General features: G+C 35.9%; 1 protein-coding gene across 1 annotated transcript in view; it reads right to left on the reverse strand.

Moving 5' to 3' along the window:
- PLXDC2 (plexin domain containing 2) overlaps nt 1-21136 on the reverse strand; it is a 427121-nt gene that overhangs the window by 33398 nt on the left and 372587 nt on the right. The gene's annotated exons all lie outside the window — the stretch shown is intronic.

A 21136-nucleotide genomic window follows, 5' to 3' on the forward strand; every position in this document is an offset into this window, starting at 1 on the left:
TGAGTTGACCTCAAGTTGCTATTTCCCAAATGAGCCAGAGGACCAGAACCTGTTAAGGAGGCAGCCCTTCGCAGGAAGGAAGAAGAGAACAAGGGTCATGTTTTACTTAATAAGAGTCCTTGTCGGAAATAAAATTATTTTTGATTTGCAGGGTATAGGTTGCCAGTCTTTGGAATATAACATTATAACCAGATTTGCACCTTATGTGTGGTAAACCTCGCTCCCTTTATTTAGAGGTAAATATTTAATCTCACAATTATTACTTAGTCATACTTCCAATAATAATATACTTATATTATCTCCTTTTAAAAATGTTATTTTACATTTCTATTTTAGATGTTAAAATACCATGACCATATCTAATAATGCCATTTGTATAGAGTCTAGTTTATTACTAGCCAAATAACCATTTAATAACATTTTTTGATGATATTTTAATAAAATAACCAGCCTTCATAGATTCTCAATACTAACCAGAAGACAAAATAAATATTTAAGAGATCTATGAGTATCATATGACTTGATGTGTTGTAACGGAGCAAGTCATTTAAAGAAAAATGTAGCATACTCCATTGCAAAATATTACAAGAGTTTCTTTATGTCACATACCAATGACTATTTCAAAGTGCTTTAGAGTGATCATCTGGAGTGACCAAAATTACACACGTAGTTTTTGAGAATGCATTTTCCTACTCTCATATTATTTAATTTTTTTTTTTTTTTTTGCTACTGCAATGATTCTACAATTTCCTACACAGTATAAGGATCTCTATTCCAGCTTCTTTCTATGGGCTTTAGGTGAGCATATATTAGCAGGGATTATGATGGCCTAATTAGAGGTTGCTAAATCTGAAGGTGCAGGAAGCATTGATATGCTTTGATTTTAAATTCTTTCACTACTTGGTTTCCAGTTTAATATCATGCTTGATCAAATGGTACAGATTTTGCATATTTATGGAGATCTGCAGACAGAATTTAGAGTATCCTGGGTATATACTGAAAGGGACAGAAATCATTCTACCGTAAAACACATTTTGTCCATTGCAGCACTATTCACAATAGCAAAGACATGGAATCAACCTAAATGCTCATCAGCAGTAGGCTGGATCAAGAAAATGTGGTACATATATACCATGGAATTCTATGCAGCCATAAAACAAGAATGAAATCTTTGCAGGAAGCAACATGGAAAGAGGTGGAGGCCACTGTCCTGAGCAAACTAACACGGGACCAGGAAACCAGATACACTATGTTCTCACTTGTAAGTGGGTGTTAATCATTGAGTACATATGGACACAGTGAAGGGAACAACAGATATCAGAGCCTACTTGAGGGTGGAGGGAGGCAAGAGGATTAAAAAACTACCTGTTGGATACTATGCTTATTACCTGGGTGATGCAATAATAGGTACACAAACTCCCAGGCTAATTTCCCTATAAAACAAACCTACACATGTACCCCTGAACCTAAGATAAAAGATAAAAAATGATGGGCACCTCGAACGCAAAACTGGAATTTAAAAAGTGTGAGTAAGTGTTTAGTAATGCCCATAACTGAAGTTTAATTCATTTACCTCAAGGGAAGACTGCTTGAGTGCACTGAGTTACCTACTTCGGAAAATACAATAAACTAAGATTTCCCTCCTTCAGAAAATACAAAATACAAAATTGTATTTTCTGAAGGAGGGAAATCAGTGCACTCAAGAACAATCAAGCTATGGCTCGACTGATTGTTCTTTTAAATTGGCAGATAGAAGTATGTCAAAGACAATTCCGAACTTGCTTAAGGTAGAAACTTCTCAGTAAGCCTGATATGGTTTGGCTCTGTGTCGCCACCCAAATCTCTTCTGGAATTGTAATCCCCATGTATTAAGACAGGGAGGTGGCTGAATCATGAGGGCGGTTTCCCCCATGCTGTGCTTGTGATAGTGAGTTCCCATGAGATCTGACAGTTGAAAAACAGTACCCCCCCCTTCTTTCTCTTTCTGTCCTACCGCCTTGTGAAGAAGGTGCTTGCTTTTCCTTCACCTTCTGCCATGATTGTAGGTTTCCTGAGGCCTCCCAAGCTATGTGGAGCTGTGAGTCAATTAAACCTTTTTTGTTTATAAATTACGCAGTCTCAGGGAGTCCTTGATAGCAGTGTGAAAACGGACTTATACAAAGCTCATCAGAGTCTAGTAGGCATTAGGGGAACATTAAAGAAAAATGAGAAGGAATCTAGTCTTAAGACCTAAACTCTTCCTGTGTTAATACAAACATCTTACACTCTTCCTTTCACGTCCAAAAGCAAACAAAAACTAAAGAAGCATCTTTCTCACATACATAGTAAAACATAACACACAGAAAAATTCAAATCTTTAGTCTTTGTTTAGCCTTACGTTGTGAATAAAATAAGAGGAATTAATAAAGGGCAATAAGAAGCCGTAAAATAGAGTCTCCAAGCCAAAAACAGAAATACAGGAATATACTTTAAAAATCTCTGATGTAAAGGCATTTTTTGCACTGTGCTTAAGACATTTTTAATATATAAATAAAGCAGAGAAAATCAATAGCATTGAAGATAATATAGTCTCATCTGACTCAGTGAGTGTCGTGTGCAGTGTTTCTGGCTTTTCAATGCTTTATGAAATGCAGATCAACATTTAGACACAGAGAAGACTGCAAGAACTGTCAATTCTATCAAAGCAATCTGCTATTTGGGGTAAGTTTTACCTACCATAATAGCAAAGACAGCATATATGTATTATATACATTTTTTTCTTTTTTTGAGATGGAGTCTCACTCCATCTCTGTCACACAGACGGAGTGTAATGGTGCCATCTCGGCCCACTGCAACCTCTGCCTCTTGAGTTCAAGCGATTCTCCTACCTCAGCATTCCAAATAGCTGGGATTACAGGCATGTGCCACCACACCCAGATATTTTTTGTATTTTCAGTAGAGATGGGGTTTCACCATGTTGGCCAGGCTGGTCTTGAACTTCTGATCTCAAATGATCCATGTACCTCAGCCTTCTGTAATTACAGGTGTGAGCCACTGCGCCCGGCCAAGATAATATATTTAAAGAAGACATTAAGTACATACTAGAAAATATTTAAGACCTCATGTCAATGTATTTAATTTGGAGCAGTCTGTGAATCACGGGAATATAAAGAAGGAGGAAAGATGAAGGAAATAGAGGTAGAAAAAAAGAAGACAGGTGGAAAGAAGAAAGAAAATCCAGTGTGTGTGTGTGTGTGTGTGTGTGTGTGTATGTGTATTTCAAAGTGCAGCATTTAATTTTAAAACTCTATGTCTCCGTGCTGTTTCTATGACTGCTAATATCCCTTAGGATTTACATGCATGTGGCATTGATATTCTGTATTTAGAAGAATAATTATTCAATATGGTAAAATATTTTAATGCGTTGCCAAAATGATCTGTACCTATTATTAAATTTTGCCAACAATTAAAGTCCAGGAATAAAGAAAAAGTAAAATAGAAATATTCCTTGTCTGAAATTTTATTCACTTTAGAACTCACTCTTCTCCTGGGCTTAAAATGAAACACTACAGCCCATAAATTTCGTAATATATTAATATCCTTTGGGGGACTGAGAGGCTGATGGGTTGGACAAAGTCATGCACAAATTTGCTTAAAATTCATAAATCTTACACAGACGATGTCAAAATGTTCTCTTTTAGAGCTTCAGAATAAAGTTAAACTATAAATGCTTAAAATGTTAGCGTTCCACTTGGGCATTAAAAATGCACACAGACATGACTTTCCCCATGGAATATTACCTAACTTATTTACAAGCGAAAGCATGTAATGAAAGAAAATCATGATAAAAGTTTTAAGTAAATTGTACTTCCTTTTGTAAGTTTCCCTCACAACTGATCTCATTTTGTAGCTCATATATTTTCTCTCTTACCTCTTTTACTTTCTGTATACACAATCATGACCTTGACTTCATTAAGAGTTTCTTCTTGTGTTTTATGTCTTTTGAAATTTTCCATAATCCTCTTAGCTCTTTCATTTTCTTAACCACAGTGATATAATTTTTAAAATTCTTACCAGCCTGCCAATCTTATCTGGTATTGGAGTGCATTAAAACTGTTATACAAGGTGCACTTAATTCATATTAGGTATCATTATGACAATGCATTTACATCAAGACATCGCTGCAGAAGTGGTTTGGGTAATCACTGTGAAAAGATACAAAAGCGGGTGCACAAAACACATCTAAGGGCATTATGCATGGGGAGACCAGTATCTGGCAAGGGCAGCTTTCCTTTTGCAGTCTGTCCTACTATCGGGCAGCTGTGAGATTCATTCAGGGAAACATATAAAAGGTTCAGAGCTGGAAGATCTTAGAGTATGACGATCCTTTTAAAAAAACTACAACGACCTGATAATCCCTCACCTTTTATCTTTGAAAAATGAAGCTGAATAAAATTTCTATGAAATAATATTAAAAGGAATACTTGATTCTATCAAAATGAGGGATTTTGGATAACAGTCACCAAGTAATAGGCTGATCACAGTCTCATTTAATAACTGGTACTTTCATGCATGTATATGGGCAGATATCTTAAGGGGAAAGTTTTAAGAGATCAAGTCTGCAGTGAGCTTTGATCCTGCTGCCGCACTCTAGCCTGGGTGACAGAGTGAGACCCTGTCTTTAAGAAAAAAATGGACAAAAGAGGCTTATGGTATTTATATATACTATAAATAAAACCAAAAATAAATATTTAAAATAACTCACTACCACTTTTCACTTCTTATGTGTATATGTGCTCTTCTTTATAATAACCTACCTATCCACATGTTTTTAGCAATCAAGATCTCTGTTAACACCAACTTTTAAAGTTTTCCTAACATCAGCTGTCTATACCAAGTTATCATTTTTCTCAATTTAAAATATTTTTTAAATTATTATTATTATTTTTGATACAGAGTCTTTCTCTGTCACCCAGGCTGGAGTGCAGCCACATGATCTCGGCTCACTGCAACCTCTGTCTCCTGGATTCAAGCGATTCTCCAGCCTCAGTCTCTCAAGCAGCTGGGACTATAGGTGCACATATCCATGTCTGGCTCACTTTTTTGTATTTTTAGTAAAGATGGAGTTTCACCATGTTGGCCAGGCTGGTCTCGATCTCCTGATCTCAGGTGAGCTGCCCACCTTGGCCTCCCAAAATGCTGGAACTACAGGCATGAGCCACTGTGCCCAGCTAAGAATTATTTTTGAAAAATAAAAATAAAATGTATCTCAAAATCTACCAAAAACCCACAGGAAAAAAAAATCCTCATACCTAAAATTTTCAGCTAAATATGAAACTAAAGGGGTCATAAGCGATTTTCTCTTTTAATTCCATGCCAAGCCCTTGCATGGTTAAGATATTAGGGTTTTTAACTATAGAAACAATTTAGTAGAGTTTTCCTAACAAGGATATTCATAGTGACTATAGAATATCAAAAATAGGCCAATAAAGTACTTTCAATGTCTGGAGGTACAGAATACAGTGACTCTTCATGCTATTTATTCTATCAATTTCAGAACAAAGTCACTTATGTTCAAACAGATCATTTACATCCATAACCTGAGATTGTAATGATGAATGCTTATTACTTAACAAATCCATCAAGTTTTCTGAACATGGAAGAACAATCCCCTTCACTCTGTTCCTACTGGTGTAGAAAGACAGATTTGTGTCTAAACCACCTGGCTAACATAAATATGGAACCTCTGGGGCTTCCAAGAATAACATCAGCTCTCACACTGCTGGACCTAAAGGACCAGCATCTTTTCAGTCCTGTCTTATTATCTGCAAAATGGACATAATAGTAAGATCAATTTCCTGATGATTGTTCTGAGATGCCTTATAAGCATCCGAGAGGATGCTGTTAAAGTGGTTGGCTTTGTGCTTAGAATATAGTAAATCCTCAGTCGAATGGTTGTACTAATGTTAGTGCTGTTCATACTATTTGTTATTCTATTGATTAGTGTAATTTGCTATATTGATTCTTTAGTATTATTGTTAATACTATTCTTAACACTCATTAGTATTCTATTGATTCCTACCCTCATTCTTCTCAATCATGACTGCCCTACCAGGGCAATGAGAAGACTTCTTGAAATTATTCATGGAAAGAAGGAATCCATTCCCTCGCTGAAGCTTAGGAGCATGCTGAGTGAAAGCAAGGAAATTTCAGTGAATAGTTCTTCAAGCGGAAAGGCCAAGATCAGTCTCTCAAGCACTTGCACTCATCCGAAGAGAAACACATTGTCCCAAACAGTAGCTTTGACATGGCATATAGAATCCGCAGCCACTATTTGAAAAACAAAAGCCTAGCTTCTGAGGTCTAGTAGTCTATCTAAATAAGATCAACCTTTCAACAGCTATCTGTATGCAGCTTCTTTGGAAAACTGGAGAATATTAATCAATCTCAAGTTCTTTAGTACATGAATTTATGTATAACATTATTAAAAACCTTTGGATCTCCCAAGAAAGCATGAATTAATTTAGTTGCTAGAGATACTCATTTTCCCTGTGTGCCTCAGTATTGAAACCGTGGACACGGATGTTCTTAACAACCATACAATCCTTTTGCTTTTTGCTGTGGTTTGATGCATATTATAGCTCTCCAGGAAAGTGAATGAGCAGAATTCGGTGTGTGTGCTATGTCGCTCAGAGAGACAGAATCAGAAACTGGAAGAAAAACAAGAATCCCCCAAACCAAAAAGTAACAACAGCAGATTGGTATAGCTTTGAATTTCATTTTAGTTTGTGTTACCAGAACTAATAAATTGTGCCACATAGAATAGAAAGAAAAAAATAAAACCATTGAGCAATGCTTATTCAGGGTAGGTATATTTCACTGGAGCACCAAGTCTCCTGAAATGTAAAGCTCTGTGTGTTGAATGTGGAGTAGAATACGTTTAGTCCAGGAAGTGAGCCCTGGTCCTGACCTAACCTGTTCCACCAAACCACCTTTGCAAACAGACTCCCATGTGTGGGCGTATGACACTCAAACACAAGTTGTGCAGTTACAAGGGCTTTGGTCTCAAAGTATTGGGGGATGGGATTAGAGAAGAATTAAAGTTCCCTTGGACTTTAAAACTCTGTGATTTGCTGGCCAGGCACAATGGCTCACATCTGTAATCCCAGCACTTTGGGAAGCTAAAGCCAGAGAATCACTTGAGGCCAGGAGTTAGAGACTAGCTTGGGCAATATGGTAAGATCCTATCTCTACAAAAATTTTTTTAAAAACAAAAAGTAGGCAGTCATGGTAGTTCACACCTGTAGTTCCAGCTACTCAGGAGGCTGAAGTGGGAGGACTGCTTGAGCCCAGGAGTTCCAGGCTGCAGTGAGCCATAATTGCACCACTGCACCGCAGCCTGGGTGGCAGAGTGAGACCTTGTCTCTAAAAATATAAATAAAAATAAGTCTATGATTAGGCAAAGTTGATGCTGCTATATTTTTTGAGATACTGGATGGCTTTAATAGGAGAATAGCTAACAAATGACAACATACTCAACTGGACCATATTAGAAGCAACTCTCCTGGCAGGACAGCAGGGTGACGGAGCGCATAGGGCACGCCCGGAAACCAGAGCCTTTGGTGCTGTAGACCAGCTACATTCCTTATAAACCATGTGACTGTCAACAAATTACTTAAATCCCTGGGCTTCTGAGACTTCCTGTGTAAAATGGGATTACAAATAGTACTTTCTTCTTAGGGTGCTGTTAGGATTAACTGAGTTAAACATGCAAAGCCCTCAGAAGACTGCCTGTTAGATCATTAACAGCCCAATAATTACTAGATCATTTTATCATTATTATCAACTACATGGAAAGATTCTGTGAATAAAACAAAACATGAATCACATAGTCATAAATGTTAAACTTTATGCCTTTTAATTAGAAATGCTGGTTCACTAAGGATACGCTTTTTTTTTCTTTCTTTCTTTTTTTGCTTTGGCTGAGAATTTTAAGAAGCCTGGAAGAATTTATTCATGGGAATTGAAAAAACCTGTAGTTTATGAAAACATATCAAAATACCTCTCTTTTCTTTCTTCTTTTTATTTTTACAGAGGTCCAATCTGCATGCTTGAAATGTGTGAATTTTAAATGCACAATTTACCAAATTTTTATAACTGTATATAACAAATAACCATCACCCAAATCAAGATATGAAACTCTTCCATGCTCCCATAAAGTTCTCTTGTCTTCACCTACAGTCCATCCTAACACCCCTGACCAATAATGCATAGGCAACCACTGTGCTGATTTCCATTATTGTAGATTAGCTTGATTTTACTTGAAATTCACATAAATTGAATTATACTACATGTACTCTGCTGTGTCCGGCATCTTTTGTTCAACAGTGTTTTAGGATGCATCCGTGGTATTGCATGTATCAGTAATTCACACTTTTTCTGCTGAATAGTAGTCCTTTTTGTAACACGCACTCGATTTTATTCTTCTGTTGATGAACATTTGTAATATTTCCAGTTATTGACAATTATGATTTGAGTTGCTATGAATATTCTCTTAGAAGTGATTTTGTGTGTGTGGACACATTTTCTTTTTTTAATAAATACACAGAAGTGGAATTCTGTCTTAAAAGGGCAGAACTTTATAATAGCTGCCAAAGAGTTTTCTGAAGTGACTGTACAATATCACACTCCAATCAGCAATGCATAGATTTCAAGTACATCATATCCTCATCAGTATTAGCATTGTGTAGTATTTAGCTATCCTAATGAGCATGATATGCTCATTAGGTTTTGATTGTTTATTGTTAATTTTTAGGAGTTACTTATATTTTCTGGATATAAGTCATTTGTAATATTAAGCATACTGTAAATATTGTCTCTTATCTGTAACCTGCCTTTCCATTTTCCCAAAAGAGTTTTTGATGAACACAGGATTTGATTTTTTTTTTTTTTTTTTTTGAAAAATGTAGGAGATATTTTGGCTGTTTGGCTCTGGATTTTTTCATTTAGCTTAATTTACATGAGATACATCCATTCCGTTTTAGAGACAGGGTCCTGTTCTGTCACCCAGGCTGGAGCACAGTGAGATGATCATGTCAATTTCCCAGGCTCAAGTGATCCTCCCGTCTTGAGTCATCCACGTAGCTGGGACTACAGGCATGTGTCATTATGTGTGGTTAATTTTTAAGTTTTTTTGTAGAGACAGAGTCTTGCTATGTTAGCCAATCTGGTCTCCAACTCCTGAACTCAAGTGATCCTCCTGCCTTGGTCTCCCAAAGTGCTAGAATTACAGGCATGAGCCACTGCACCCAGGTCTATGCTTTGAATTTTGATTTTTATAATTTTTAAAAATTCAGTCTTCTTAGAGATAGTAAATTAAAATTCTCAAAAAAATACTTATGACTGTGTTAATATTCTCTGTTTGTCTATTTTCTATTTCATTTTTTCTCCTCTTCTTTCTTTTAAAATTAATATTTTTAATAAAAAATCTCATAATTTTAGAGCAAATTATTTTGAGATAAGCTTAATTGGCTTATCAACTTAAATTGGACACATGGTTTACTAATTTTAAACCTTATTTCCTGTCTAATCCTTTCTAATATAAACATTTAAAACTATAAATCTCCTTCTAAATACTTTTTAGGAGGATTCTATAAATTTTGTGTTTTTTTGTATCAGTTATCATTCCGTCAAAATATTTTTTAATTTTCCTTATAGCTTTTTTATTCAATATGTACATTTTATATATCAAATATTTATATATGTATATATTTGTCAATATTTGTATATATTTATATATATGTTAGAAGTTTGATTTACTTTTCACATATTTGAGAATTCTGTAGATATCACAGTTTTCCTCCCAGCTTCATTAAGTATAATTGACAAATAAAAATTGTATATAATTACAGTGTACAACATAATTTTTTGTTATATATATATATATATGTATATATATATATATACACACACACATTGTGGAATGATTAAATCCAGGTAATGAACATATCTATTACCTCATATACGTATCATTTTTGTGTGTGATGAGAACATTTAAGACCTGCTTTCTTATCAGCAGACATTGTATTGTTATTGCTTCCCATTTGATTCTTTTGTAGTCAGAGAATGTAGTCTATAAGATCCCAATCTAGAAATTTAAGATGTTTTAATGGCTCAATATATGGTCTACTTTGGCGACCATTTCATGCACACTTGGGGAAAAAACCCCTCAATATTCTATAGTTATTGGGAATACTGCTTTATAAATATCAATGATGAAAAAGTGGTTGTCAGTATTCAGTATTGTTCAAATCAATATCCTTCTTAACTTAAAAAAAAATTTTTTTTTGGGTCTAACTTAAAAAAATTTCATTGGTTTCTAACAAACTGACATTTTTTTCCTTAGACTAAGTCTCACTCTGTCACCCAGGATAGAGTGAACTGCGACACTATAACTCACTGCAGCCTGGACCTCCTGGGCTCAGGAGATCCTTCCACCTCAGCCTCCTGTGTAGCTGGGACTACAAGTACATGTCACCATGCTCAGCTAATTTTTTGTATTTTTAGTAGAGATAGGGTTTTACCATGGTGCCCAGGCTGGTCTCAGACTTTTGGGATCAAACAATCTGCCCACCTTGGCCTCCCAAAGTGCTGAGATTATAGGCGTAAGCCACTATGCCCAGCACCTTTTTTTCTTTTTACATTTTTCTCTTTCCTCTTTTAATTCTCCTTGTCTTTAAGTCTACTACTTTAGTATACTTAATTTGATATTTATATAGGCACTCCAGTTTTTCTGTGGTTATGTTTGTGGTATATATCTTTTTCTATAATTTTACCTTGAAGTATTTTATATCTTTGTCTTTACTTTTCACATAGAGTTGGATCTGGCTTTCTTAAAAGTTAGTGTGATGACCTATGCTTTTAATGGAAGTGTTTATTTTATTTACATTTAAAATAGTTGCTGGTATGGTTGGATTTGGTCTGCTGTTTTGCTATTTGTTTTCTTTGTGTCCGTCTGGTATGCGGTCCATTGTTCCTTCTCTCTTGCCTTTTTCAGGTTAAACAAATATTCCTTAGAATTCCATTTAAATTCCCTAAATAAATTTTTAGCTGTATGTTTCTGCATTTCTTTTCTTTAGTGTTGATGAGTACATTAATATGTGTTTAATGTACTCATCATAATGTGTTTAATGGTTGACCCTTTATCCAACAAGTTCTTAATATATTACTGTAAATGAAATGATAACATTTGGGCACAGTTTATAAAACTGTTATGAATTAGTTTCAAATAATTAACTGCTGTCTTTACTACCCAAGTTACATTAAAAATCTTGCACAGTATTATTTGAGCTCTGCCGAATAAAACTAAAGCAAAAATTAGTCTTAATGGGATCAACAGCAAGTCATCGAAAACCCAGCTGTTTAAAAGAAGACTAAACTAAATTTACCATCTAATGATTTAAACTACCCTCTTTAAAGTATTATGCCATTTTGAGACTAGCATATCTTTTTTCTCCATCAGTCATTAACATCAATTCCTTTTTTTTTTTTTTTTTTTTGCTTAAAGTGGATCAGCATATTACATGAGCAATATGCACGGGTGATTCAAGCACGCATGAAAAAATTTTGCGTTAAAGTCATACGACCTCAAGGAATGCTACCAAGTTTAGGAGGCTGTAAACACACCCTGGTGGGCCCTTTGCACATCAGAAGTTGGCTTCTTTCCCATTCCTAGTTCATGTTTTATGCGTTTTTCAACTCCTAAACACTATGACCTCTGACCTCTTCTCACTCACTCTCACCATATTACTTGTGTCTTACCATAGGGAAAAAACAACAATCTCAGATGATACCCTCTCAACCTCTCCCCCTTATCTCCCTCCCCTCATTCATGCTGATTGGCCCCACCTCTGCTTGTGGATATATCATTTCCCTTTCAGTCATCTTTTGACTCTTTTTCTTCTTTATGGGGTCTTTCTCCTCAGCATTTGTGACAGGTAAACACAGCATTAAGAATCTCTACTTCCCTTCTTCCCCTTTTCTTGAAAAAGTAGTCTGTCCTTGTGGACTTCAATTTCTTGATTGTCCACAGAATCCTCAAACTCTGCCTGGAGATTGTACAATGATGGATTGTTATACAATCCAGTCAAGAGCAACGAATGTCTTTATGCCACCAAATCTCATGGTCACTTTTCTGTGTGTGCTTTTTTAACTTGGCTGCAGCGTTGACACTGCTCATGACTTCCTCCTTGACATTTTCTTCTCCTTTGGTTTCTGTGATACCAAACTCTTTTGGTTTTCTTGCTGTCTCTATGACACTGTTTTCTTTTATTCAAAAACCTTAAATGCTGTATTTCCTCTCTAGTCTTTGACCCTTCCTTCTTCTTTCCTTCCTTCCTTCCTTTCTTCCTTTCCTTCTTTCCTTTTCTTCCTTCCTTTCTTTCTCCCTCTCTCCCTCCTTCCCTTTCTCCCTCCCTCCTTCCTTCCCTCTCTCCCTTCCTCCCTCTTTCCCTCTCTGTCTCCTTCCTTCCTTTTTTCTTTTTCTTTTTTTTAGAGACTCACTCTAACCCACATTGGAGTGCAGTGGTGCAGTCATGGCTCACTACAGCCTCGACCTCCCATTCTCAAGCGATCCTCCCACCTCAACCTACCCAGTAGTTAGGACTACAGGTGTGTGCCACCATGCATGGCTAATTTTTATATTCTTTTGTAGAGATGGGGTTTCCCTGTGTTGCCCAGGCTGGTCTCAAGCTCCTGAGCTCAGGTGATCCACCCACTTTGGCCTCCCAAAGTGCTGTAATTAGAGGAGTAAGCCACCATGTCTGGCCACTCTTTTCATCTTTATACTATGCTCCCATACCTAATTCATTTCCTTAACTTCAACTATCACTTATATGCTGATGATGCCTAAATTCATAACTTATGTTCATATTTCTCAAGTGAATTTCAGGCTTATATAGAATAATGGCTACTGACATTTTCATTTGGATGTCAAAATCAACATGCTCAAATTAAATTCGTTGCTTACCCCCTCTCTTTTCCTGTATTTCCTACTCAATGGCACTATTGCCTACCCAGACAACTTACACCATATCCTGGGAACCATCTTAGTCACTTTCCTATGATGTAAATCACACATCTAATCAGACATTAGTTTATGTAGCTTCTACTTCATTAATAAATGCTTCTCATGTGCATTATCTATTTTTATTCCCATTGTCAACCACTACTTTATTTTAGCCTCTGACCATTGCTTCTATGGATTACTATTATAACCTCCTAACTAGGTTTTCTGACTTCTCAGTCTTACTTCTATCCCTCCTGTTCCCTGCAATACTTCAAGAGTCAACTACTAAACATGTAAAACATGTCCTGATGCTCCCTTATCAAAATGACACAAATGGTTCCCAAGGTCTCCAGTTGAAAGTTCAAACTCCATTGCCTGGCATAAAAGACTATGAATGCTGAAGCCCTACTTGTTTTGATACTTTATGGCTGGTGAGGCTGAGAAATAAGCCCACCTTCTCAGCCTCACCAGCCATAAAATACTATGTGTATATCTTTACCCCAGGAAAATCAAATGTGGTAGCTCTTTAGAGTTACCCAACTAGATCTTGATGTTCCATGATTCTCAACTGCTTTCTGTGTCAATTCCTTTCCTGAAATTCTTTTCTTCTATCCCTTTTCTCAGAAATCCTACCCATATTTCAAAACTCAGATCCAGTATCAACTACTCTGGGAAGTTGCCTTGTAATTTCATTTCTGTTTAGATGCCTCTTCTCTGTTCTTCCATAGTTTTTCTTGAGTCTATCTTTGCACTCTTCACACCATACTTAAATATCAATTTACTTCTCTATGTCATCCCATTAGGCCACCTGCATCTTTAGGAATGGCATCAGACCTTGTAGATCTTTGCATCTCCATCACCTAACAATGGGCCTGGCACACAACAGTTGAAGAAATGTTTCTTGAGCAAAGTTGAATCAATTCAGCATCAAAGGTAATTAATGTTTTAGTGACATACATATCTTAGTAGTACAGGACCATCCACCATAATCACTAGACATAACATGCTTTAAAAAGAATAATCATTTTACACATGTAGAACACACTGAGAAGGGGCACAAGAAATACTGGGTAACTCAAAACCTGTTCCTGGGACTCCTAGTATATCTCAGATTCCAAAATCTAATGGTATATGGAAGTTTCTTTCCTCCATTAGAAAATTCCCTAGTCCTGGTTTCTGATAGGAAAAGGGCAGGTAGAAAATGAGACAGGAGATGAGCACTGAAAGGAAAGCAGGTATCCTCCAGAGGGACGTGGTCAAGCATTTTGCTGATGGTAAATGGAAAGAGCATTTAGAGCTACTTTAAGGAAGCCATCTGTGTGCATTTCCTAAGAAAAGATCTGCTATATCATCTTGTTCTGAGTTCTATCAGCAGAATAAACTCTTACTACACATTCTATCTACAAATCAACCTGCAGGGGAGGAAGTATATCCTGATGTGATTTTTCTTTTTAGTTCGCTTTCCTATGCTGGACAACAATTTGTAAAACTATTAGGCTGAACAATGAAATTGCAACTTTTCAAGGTCAAAGTGGTTTGTAAAAATCAGCAATTTCATATGGCTCAAAAATTACAGAAAACGTAGCTATCTTTATAAAACAAATAAATTTGTCAACACCTTAAATCAGGATGTCCAATCTTTTGGCCTCCGTGGGCCACACTGGAAGAAGAATCGTCTTGGACCATGCATAAAAAAATATAGTAATACAGCAATAGCTGCTGAGGGTTGGACAAGCTTGGCTTAAAAGAACTCATTTTCACTTACTATATTAAAACGAATCAGAAGGTATAAAGGATATAATGCTTTTGGGTTCCTTTCCTCGGCAGAGTAAGATGCACTTTCTACATGTAGATAGAGATAATTTCTTGTTGCCACCAACTAAAATACTGTTTCAGGAGAGCCGGGAGGCATAGATGAGGACCAATGGACTGATGGGTGGATTAAGAGAAAAATACATTATTCTTATTTTGGTCAAATATCCATTCAACTCTTGACACTCAAAGTGTAGTCTGTGGTTTGGTGGCAGGTGCATTATCAAAGCGTTTGTAAGAAATGTAATGCATTTGGGCTTCACTCCGGAACTACCATATCAGAATACGCATTTTAACAAGACTCTCCACCCACCATGATTCTGAGAGTTCTTAATATTTATGCAACATGAATCAGACCATTTATTCTCAACTTAACATTGGAATCATCTGGGAATTTAAAACAATATTGATTCTCTGGTTTCAGCCTTGGAGGTTAAGATTTAATTGTTATAAAGAACAGTCTGAGTGTAGAAAAGGCTATAAGCTGGAATGATAAAATAACCATTACATCTCAAATTGGAACCAGGTGATTTAAATATACAGAAAAAGTTAAGAACCATAACTCTAGATAAAAGTTTGGGAGAGAAATCCTAAATTTCAGGGAAACCTCAAATTGATATTGTAAAGTAGAAGAACTTTTCACTATAACGACACACGTATACTGAGAAGAGGGTTAGTGCTGCCATGAAAAGTAGTCAAACAAAGCAAAACATAAAACTAAATGTCAAGATGTTTTACAGTTTTAAAAATCGAAAGTGATAGGTATTCAATAGCCTGTCAAAATGAAATAACAGCTTCCCTTTGCTTATAGGACTGTGATCTACACAAAAGAAGTATATGAAGAAAAGCAAGGAAAAGTAGAAAAAATAGGGAAAGATATGCTGCTTTGATGATTTATGTATGAAAGTCAAAAAACAATTTGAGTGAATGATAAATGAAACACTAGACCCTTAATCTATCACTACAGACTTGGTAACAACAACAACAACAAAAATACAACCTTAGAAGTATTCCAGGGAAAAGGCAGAATAAAATTCTAACATTTTATCTTGGGATCAAAAGTATTATGATATCTTCAGAAATAAAATGTTGAACACAACAGAAATAGAATTGAGACAAGGCATTCCATAGGACTTCATTCAAATTATATCTGTTTCAGTTCTTAGAAATCAATCACCTTGCAGATTTGTACTTCTGAATTAATCATGTTCTGCAAACTGCTTAATGTTATCAACTTTGGTACACCATCTTCTGACTTAATAATGCAGCCTTTCAGAGTTCAGGTTTCATAAAATTCCCAGCAATAAGAAGAAATGATAAAAATGCTATCACATGTATTAGGCATTATGCTTATTTGGAGTGCTGACAGTTTAAATAATATACACAATTAAGAAATTAAATTTTTTTAAGCAAGCCTTAACTTGATCAAAGGGAAGAAACTTTAAAGGAGTCAAGAGATAATGTAGTTTTTGGTACTTTGATAAATCTCAGTCAACCAATTTCAAATAATGAAGTGGAATCAGGATTTCAGAGCTTGAAATAATTTTAACATCTGCAGTGTAGCAGAATGGCACAATTCAATTTGCTAGACTGACTTGAATCTGGTTGAAGACTTTACTTTTCAATTAAAAATCCTGCCATTGATTCAACTTGCAAACCTCTTCTCAGCTCTGGGTATAACTTTATCCAGTTCACATCTTGAAGACATTTACATTTCTAATTAGGAAGTGAGTGCCAGTTGGAAGCAACCTAATCACATGTCAAAGAAGACATTTAATAGTTGTACCTGCTAAAAAATATAGCTAGGTCATTTTTTTTTAATGTAACTCTTCTAGTAAGCTGCTAACAGGATTTGAAAATCCAAAGAAAATGTGGTTTTAAATGCATACAACCATTACCCACAGAAATACAGATGTTTAAAAAATACAGCTGGGTGTGGTGGCTCACGCCTGTAATCCCAGCACTTTGGGAGGCCGAGGAGGGGTGGATCACTGGAGGTGATAAGTTCTAGATCAGCCTGGTCAATATGGCGAAACCCTGTCTCTACCAAAAATACAAAAACTAGCTGGGCGTGGTAGCTTGCACCTGTAATCCCAGTTACTTGGGAGGCTCAAGCCGGAAAATCACTTGAACCCAGGAGGCAAAGGTTGCAGTGAGCCAAGACAGTGCCACTGCACTCTAGCATGGGCAACAGAGCCAGAAAAAAAAAAAAAAAAGAATACATTCTAGGGCCCCCTTACAGGTGAATTAAATCCACATTTCTAGAGAATCCAAGAAGTCTCAAAAACTCTTAAATCAGATTTTGAACAAAAACTACAGTGTAGCCCTGTAATTTTGAGAATACATGCCAAGGATTCTGACAACACTGAAATACACAAGAGAATTAATGCATTGTGATTTTCACAGAAAGGGCTAAATGGAAATGAATGTACAATTACATGAGAAAAGGAAATGTCACTTTCTAATACTTTAAGTATAATCAGCTGTTACAGAAAAGGTGAAAGAATACAGGAGGTATAAATAAAATAGCTTATCATAGTATTTCCCATGGGAAGTTTGATTGTAAGAGATCTATTCTGTGAAAGAAGACTACCATGATATTGTTAAAGACTTGGAATTTGCATCAAGGCTAAATATATTCACATCCCAGCTCTGCCATGTGCTAGCTAAGTAACTTAACCTTTTTGGACCTCCTTTTCCTTGTCTAGAAAGCATAGATAATAATAGACCAACTCAACTCAGGGGTATTGTGTGAAGTAGAAGAGTTAATATAGGTATAGCATTTAGAATGATGCCTGGGACACAGTAAATACTCAATAAACATTCTCCTTCCTCCTCTTCTTCTGCCACTCCTTTCTTTCTCTCTCCTCTCCCTTCTCTTCTTCCTCCTCTTCTGTTTTACACATAAAGAAGAGATAGATAAACTATTTGATTATAATTACACATTATTCTAAACAATATTATAAACATATAACTAGCAATATTTCAGTTGGGGATAAAATGATGTCTTTACATAAGATCTTCTTATTCTTTTTTTAAATTTAATTTTTGGCGTTTTTTTTTTATGGACAGGGTCTTGCTATGTTACCCAGTTTGGCCTTGAACTCCTGGGTTTAAGCAATCCTCCTGCCTCAGCCTTTGGAGTAGCTGGGATTACAGGCCTATGCCACCACACCTGGCTCTACATTGGATAATCTGCATTTTTAGAACAAGCCATTTCAATGGTCAATCAAAGATTTATCTTACTAAAGAGACCTAAATTTATTAGCTATCATTCTCTTTGTTTCAATCTTTTCATGTTCCTTTTTCCAAATTATTTAGAGAGCTTAGACTTTCCACTCAACTTTGAAGACTAATAAAACTTCTCCAATCAAATAACTATTCTGAAACTTCAAGAGGCTCTAACTGGACCTAATTTAAATGTATCAGGAAACTCACTGCACAAGTGAAGATTCATCAAGAGTGACTTAGCAGATTGTAACTCAGTCTGGGTCCTCTCAATGAGAAACCCTGTTGCGTGACTTAGGTGTCCAGCTGCTCAGAAGTATTTTATGCTTTCATATCAAAGATGAAAGAAAAATCTCCCTGAAACTGAATGTATAATCATGTCAGCAGTGGATTTCGCTAAGAAAATCCACCACTTTAACCCATGGAAATGACCCAGAAACACTCAGAAAGAATGTAATACAGTAACCGAAAAAGACAATGTAGGGTAAGTCAGTCACTTGTTTCTAGCTATTTATTGACTACTTAGAAAAATGACAACTTTTTTCCAGAAAAGTACAAACACCTAAATAAAATTGCTTTTAAGAACAGCCAATTAGTCATCAAAAAAGTAACTATGTGAGATGACAGACCTGTCAATCTGCTTTGTTATTGTAACCATGATATTTTCTATATGTAGTTCCATAAATTCATGTTGTAAACATCAAATATACATAATAAAATTTATTTTAAAAAACAGCTGTCCAATTGAACCTATAAATTAAATCAAGAAATCAAATGTGCTAAAATTCTTTGCAACAATACAGAGAAATTTACAAAATTAATTAGCTTACATGTTTTTAAAAATCAACCTCAGTAAATGTTAGAAAATATTAAATTAGGCATACTTATTCGTTATTACCTCAATCTTGCAAAAATGTTTATTAAACTGTAGTAAAAGGACAATTCTGAATTGTTTTCAACATGCTTAATTAACTCATGGAGTTAGATTTACACTGGCAATCCTTCCTGCATCTCCACATTCCATAAAATAAAAAACAACAGCACACTAACTTAGTAAGGATGCAGTAAAAAGCAATGTATGACTTCCTCTTAAGTACTCTTTGGAGGAAACATTTATCTTAATAGTTGTCAGGTTGGTCTGTTCTAATTGCACTTGAATGTTTTTTAGGAAAAGTTTATTTATTAACAACCAGAGACATAAAAATAATTTGAAGTCTTATTGCGATATTTTGGAATTCTCATGAATGCTTGCTGCATATCAATTATGTCAATATCTGAGAATCCAACGGTTGACTCTCTAGTATACCAAAAATCCTACAGTTAACTCATAGGATTTGCTTAACAATTTCTTAGCATCATAAGGCCCAGATTTAAGAAAATCTTCAAAGTTTTATGATTCTTTGATGGCTCAAACAAAACTAAATATTTTCATTGGGATAATTGGTAATATTCTAGAAAACTATTTATCAAAGTATGTTCCAAAAAGCATTAAGACTATGACATGCTACTCACAAAAAAAGTATTGGACGGGTGCAGTTGCTCACACCTGTAACACCAGCACTTTGGGAGGCTGAGGCAGGCGGATCACCTGAGGTCAGGAGTTTGAGACCAGCCTGGCCAACATGGTGAAACCCGTTTCTACTAAAAATACAAAAATTAGCTGGGCATGGTGGTGGGTGCCTGTAATCCCAGCTACTCAGGAGGCTGAGGCAGGAGAATCGCTTAAACCCCAGAGGTGGAGGTTGCATTGAGTTGAGATTGTTCCACTGCATTCCAGCCTGGGTAACAAAGAGTGAAACTCTGTCTCAAAAAAAAAAAAAAATGTTAAGAGCAGTGGAGAAATGCCAGTATTCTTTATAATCATCATCTTGAAGATTATTCAGGATGCATGTTCTCTGAAAACAGAGATTTGTCTAAGCCTTGTTCACTCCTGTAGCCCCAAGTCAGCAACAATGCTTGGCAATAAGCAAGCATTGAACAGAAATCAATGAATGAACGAATGATCAGTTCTCCAGCAAGGAAATTTCTTTTTTCTTTCACCCTGAGTCTCTCATATCTATTTGATCACAAGAATTCTTTGTTTTTTGCTGTTAGCAGCATAGAATATTTTAGGTAAACAAAATAAAGAAAGAAGGAAAGAAAGGAAGGAGAGAGAAAGCATAGAGAAAAATCTAACAAAAGTACATATAATGACAACCCATATTGAGATATAAAGTAAAAGCAAAGTCTCTTGGGGACTCCTCCCCAGTTCCATTCACTTCATACCCCATCTCGTCCCTCAAAATGAGGTAACCCCAACACTAGGGCTTATGTCCACATGCTACTAACATCCTCCTCTGGGAAATTCTGAATTGAAGGATTGCTAAAGTCCCTTTAAGCCCTAAGATTTTAATTTATTTCTAGCTAATATATATTTTGCACATGGTCATTTGTAAATCTATCCACTTACTAAATTAATACAATGATGAATAAGAAACGAATGAAACAAAACACCACAAAACAGATGCAAGACAATGAGAAATTGATATAATAATGGTATTTATGAACAGACTAACTGCTCTCTTGTTCAGATGGATTGATGTAAACTCTAAAGACATACATAGATATACACAATGTTCTGAAAAGGCATAGAAGTATTAGCTACTTAACCTAAACTGAGGGATTTAGAAACTATTCTCTACTATTATAGAGAAAAACAAGCCTAACAATGTATATATTGGATTTTGACTTACTCAAGAAATTACCTAGGGTTTTAAAGACAAACCATGCTTAGATCAATGTCAAAACATGCTCCCATTTACATAACAGATGCTGCCAAGAAGAGGACATCCTTTTCCTGAGCTAAGTAAACAATTACTAATGAAGATCTCTTCTATTAAGACCCAGTATACATGGACCAACACAGTTTAAAAGGAACAAGTTCTGGGCTGGGCATGGTGGCTCATGCCTATAATCCCAGCACTTTGGGAGGCCGAGGCAGGTGGATCACGAGGTCAAGAGATTGAGACCATCCTGGTCAACATGGTGAAACCTCGTCTCTACTAAAAATAC

The sequence above is a fragment of the Cebus imitator genome, unplaced genomic scaffold (assembly GCF_001604975.1).
Source record: "Cebus imitator isolate Cc_AM_T3 unplaced genomic scaffold, Cebus_imitator-1.0 Scaffold61, whole genome shotgun sequence".
NCBI classification, from domain to species: domain Eukaryota; kingdom Metazoa; phylum Chordata; class Mammalia; order Primates; family Cebidae; genus Cebus; species Cebus imitator.